Genomic DNA, 5,305 nt, shown 5'->3' with positions numbered 1-5,305 from the left:
AAGTGTAAACAAATAGTTTAATTGCCATTTTTTGACCCATTTCACTAACAATCTTTATCAGCTTCCTCACTTGATGCTGGTTCATCAATATCTCATTGCCCCACACACAGAAAGGGTCGGAGCGCAGATCTTTACCAATGACATATATACCTAAAAGCACCAAGTTAATATTAGAAGTTAAATACTAATTGCACAATGATGTAGTACAACACTCCCTCCGTCCCATTATATAATATCTTATAACATCCAATATACTCACATATTGGATGAATTAACATCTTATATTATGGGCCAGAGGGAGTTTATTGAATTTTTACAAATTATCGGCTGATTAACTGTTGTTGTGTCGTCGTTGTTGTTGCTACTGCTCTTCTACGCATATCTAGACATCATCAGAACATTAAGGTAACACGGTTCCTTATTGATATGTAGCCTATGATTGCATATTTAGACATTTAGTACAAAGCATGTTACTATGTAGCCTCGAATATATTACATATGTCCCTAGTTAACCTAATGATAAATGGGTGACAAATAAGTTCAGTTAAAAGTTCGATTCACCGATTAGTCCCTTATCAGCCCCCAGCCTATATGGTACCAGCTATCGATATCCTGAACATTGAGTATATATAAGCCATGGGATGAAACTAACCTCGATGGAAAACAACAGTCGTTCCCAAAATTGTCCTATGTAAGTACATCGAGAGGCATGTTAAGCACAACAGGCTAAACATCAACCAAATATATCTATGGCAGACAAAATAATCTCCAAAATATAGCTTCAGCGTGTAGGTTTAAGCATGCTAGTTAAGCAAAACAAGTGGAAATGTGTGTTAATGCAACAGGCCTAACATTTAACAACAATCAAACATAGTCATTCAAACTGGCATTGTGCCGGTCTAAGTACACTAGTTATTGTTAAAAATGGAAAGGCGTGTTAATTACAACATGCAGCAACCAAATGTAGTCATTCATAGTGGTATTGTTGAAACTGGTATTGATGAAATTGAATTGCGCATTTCATACTTGCACATATAGAATATCACGTTGTGAATAACTGGAATAGACAAGGCATACTACGAACAACCAAAGATAGCATTTGAAACTGGACATATGCTAACTACAAACAACTGAACAACCAAAAAACTTTAAAAGAGGCATATGATAGCTATAACAGGATTAACAACAAGCAAATATATGCATTCCTATCGGTATGTTTAGAACTGGTATTGATGAAAATGTACTGCATAGTAAATAGTTGCACATATAGAGCATCACATTGTGAACAACTGAAATATACAAGGCATACTACAAACAACCCAATATAGCAATTAAAACTGGACATATTCTCACTACACTACAAAAGGGACTCGACAAAACAAATCATGGGTCCCCCCTGTGAAGAGGCACGACAAAACAAATCATGGGTTTCCTCACTTGTCACAGATGGGCTCGTTCCCGTGGGAAGAGCACAGACCCTAGGTGCACTCCATGTTGTCGCAGATGGACTCCTTCCCCTAGGAAGAGCACGACTGTAGGATGCCCTCCCTGATGTCATAGACGGGCTCTTTCCCCTTGGAAGAGCAGATGGGATCTTTCCCCTTGGAAGAGCCAGAGAGGGTGCCCTCCTCATGGTCGCCGGCGATGAGGTCTGACTTGGAAGCTGTCGATCCCATGCCAGCGTCGCAGAACGTGTACTTCATAAATGCCAAAAGGGGATCGATGGCGATGTAGGATGGCAAATTATTGACAGCGAGCCAGAGGAGATCAGTAGCGGGGCCATGGATGATATCAACGGCGGTTGAACCCGAGGGGTTGGGGGTGGGCCACTTATCTTGTGACATAGCTCGCGTCAGGCCTCACTGTCAATGACCTTAATGTCGTAGCCGGCGTCCGCGGCATACTCGCATATTCTAGCTCGCTGATTGAGTGCATGTAGCCAGTAATGGTTGTCAGCTTCCTCGGCGGCCACCTCGGCGACTTCGGGCGAAGAGGCCACGATACACCTCTTTTGGGCCAGACGCTCCTCATGCTCCATGGGAAATGTAGTCGGGCTTAGGTTGCGACGCTCTAGAGTGGGGGATGGGGATGGGGATCTGTGGGAAAGGGGGCGCTTGGCAGGCATCATCTAAGAAACTCAGGGCAGCCTGGGTATGGAGATCGGTGGTAAGCTGCATGGGCAAACTGACAAATGTTGACAATGGATGCCTTGTGGCGGTGGCGACCTTGCTAGGGTTTCGAGCGAGGGAGGGGTTGTGGTAGGGGGGGTGCGCACGCCCGAGGAGGTTTTCGGGGGGGGGGTGTGGAGGGGGTGTGTTTGAGGAAATGACGCGGCTACTGAAAATTGCACTACACGGGAGTTAAACACGGGAGTGAAATGCCGGGGCTATTGAAAATATGGATGATGGTGCATCACACACGGTCCGGAAATAATAACAGTGTGTTACGAAACAGAAAAACCCTCGAGCCGGGCAGATATTTTTGAGGGATGCAGGTGGGAGCGGGAACAACAAACATCACACACGGTCGAAACATAATAGCCGTGTGTTATCAAACAGAAAAAACCTGCAGGCGGGTAAATATTTTTGAGGGGAACCCTCGTGGAGCCCAATGTATTGTGCCGATGTGCGTGACAGGGGCACCGGCGTGGCACACAGTTAGCATGAGTGAACTGTGTTTGTTGCATCATCCGACTTGTCTAATGGTCATAAATTTGGCGAAAATAACGCGGGAAAGGGTCAGAACACGAACACACTTGCATGTGGACCAAATATATGTATGAAAAGGGTGGTTTGATGTTCAAATACCAAATGCAACCTCGTGTGGCACCTATCTCGTAAAGCACAATGTATTGCTTGCCCCCCCCTTTGTGTCGGTAGGAAGGGAATTCTAAGCTATGAATGCATGCCCGCCACCATGGAGGTTCACCTAGCAAAGTGCGAAGTAGAAGTCCCCCTACCATCACACACACACACACGCCCCCCCCCCACACAATTTTAGTTGGCAGGAGAGGGCATGTCACCAAGATGTATCATAGAAACGGACCAACAATAATCCACCTTGGTCGTACAACCTCTCTCTTGTTGTTAGTCAAAGTGATGTCGTCCTTTCAACCCCAGAGATGGGCTAGCTCGCCAATAATCATGCAAGTAGCTAGTCCTTGGAGACAACCACAACCTGCATGTGGCCCAAACATATGTATGAAGGTGTTGATGTTTGAATACACAATGGAACAACTTTGATGTGGCACCGTGCTTTGGAACCAGAAATCCCCACACAGAGTGAGGGTTAGTTGACGATGCATATGTATGTCACACCACACTTTGAGCCAATGACGGGGGTTCATGCATGCATGCATAGTATATGCTCAAACTTAATTAGGCCTGAATCTCAGCATGACCTACTACGATAACACGAACCAAAGGAAGAATCCACCATGGTAACCTATCTTGTTGTCGGTCAAAGTGATCATGGATGTCCACGCGGGCCCACGAATATACAGGCCTATCGCGGATAACCACGCGAGGGAGTGTACCGTTCGAAGACAACCACTACATGCATATGTATGTATGGAGGTGATGCGTGCATGCATGTTTGAATACCATTCACAACATTGATGTGGCGCGTGCGTCAAAAATCATACAGTCCCCACACAGAGCAAGATCGGTTCATGACATGTCGTGGTACTACCCACTTTGACTCGGTGGGAGGGATTCATCCGTACACATCCATGTGTGCTCAAACTATATCATGTCATCCCAGAGAATGACCTATATACCGTAGTACAAAAAAGTCCCCTCCTAAGTCAAATTAACATCGCTCGTTGTCAAGCAAAGTAGTGATGGATCAAGCGAACCCACAGATGGAAAGCATCCATATCGCTGATAACCACGCGAGTGGGTGTGAGAGGACAACCACCATCGCTTTGCATGTGGGCCAAACATATGTTGAATACCCAAAATGCACAACTTTGATGTGGCACATGTCTCAAAACCGTAAAGTCCCCACACAAAGCGAGGTTCATGAAACATACTACATATGGTGGTCCCCTCCCCCTCTTCGACGCATAATATACGCTCCTACCGTAATACAACCCAAAAAGAATCTTCCTTGATGGTGAAATTAATTAACCTCTCCCAATGTAGGTCAAAGTGATGCATGCATCGACAATGACCTCACGGGCCCATAGATGGAAGCATCAGACGTGAGTGTCCTAGGATAACCACTACCTGCATGCATGTGGCCCAAAGACGTGTTGTGTGATGTTTGAGTAGCCAATGCACAACTTTGATGTGGCACGTGCCTCGAAAACCAAAAAGTCCCAACATTGAGTGAGGTGTATGTGTTCATGGACACGTATGTAGTATATATGCTAGTACCCTCCCACCTCTTTGATGTGTACTATAAACTCCCACGATAACACAAACCAAAAAGATTCTACCTTGCTGGTCAAATTAACCTCTCTATTGACTGTTGGTCAAACTGATGGACGACGACCTCGCGGGCCCACAAAAAGTGTCGCACGCGAGTGAGTGTCGTGTAGGATGATATGTGTCCAACCTATCTATAATTTTTTATTGTTCCATGCTATTATATTATCCATCTTAGATGTTTTATATGCATTTATATGCTATTTTATATGATTTTCGGGACTAACATATTAACCTAGAGCCCAGTGCCAGTTTCTGTTTTTTCCTTGTTTTTGATTTTTACAGAAAAGGAATACTAAACCCAGAGAGATGTGGAAGAAATTGGGATGATGCTAATAGAAATTGGCTTGCTAGTGAAGGGAAGGGCCTGCTCCGGGAAAAGGAGAGGCCGGCCGAAGGGGAGCAATCCTGGCCTTGATCGGCCACAAGCTTCATGGTGGGAAGGTGTTGTGGCCATCGATAGCCAGTGGCAGTGGCTATGGCGCCTCCATGGTGGCGCAAGCAGGGGAGGCGAAAGCAGCGGCTACACCGCCTCCATGATGCAAGCAGGGGAGGCGAAGGAGGTGCGCGAGGAGGCGAAGGGCGCAACAGGAGAGGTTTGAGCGGCGGACACTTTGCTCGCCGGCAACGGGCCCTGGCCGGCCGGCCGCCAGATCTTGGCTACCAACAGAGCCACTACACACTGCGGCACTGCAACCCCCATCACCACCAGCCACCCTCCACAGGGAGGAGAGTGACTACAGCACCATGACACGCGAGGGGGGGAGGAGGGGGCGGGGCGGGATCACGACAGTGAGCGCATCCCCAGGGGGGAGGTCGGGATGGACTTGGCTTGGCGAGAGCAGGAAAAGGAGGAGAAAAAGAAATGGACAACT

This window comes from Triticum aestivum, chromosome 1B, assembly GCF_018294505.1.
Source record: "Triticum aestivum cultivar Chinese Spring chromosome 1B, IWGSC CS RefSeq v2.1, whole genome shotgun sequence".
Taxonomy (NCBI): Eukaryota; Viridiplantae; Streptophyta; class Magnoliopsida; order Poales; family Poaceae; genus Triticum; species Triticum aestivum.
Note: the sequence above shows the minus strand (reverse complement) of the source record.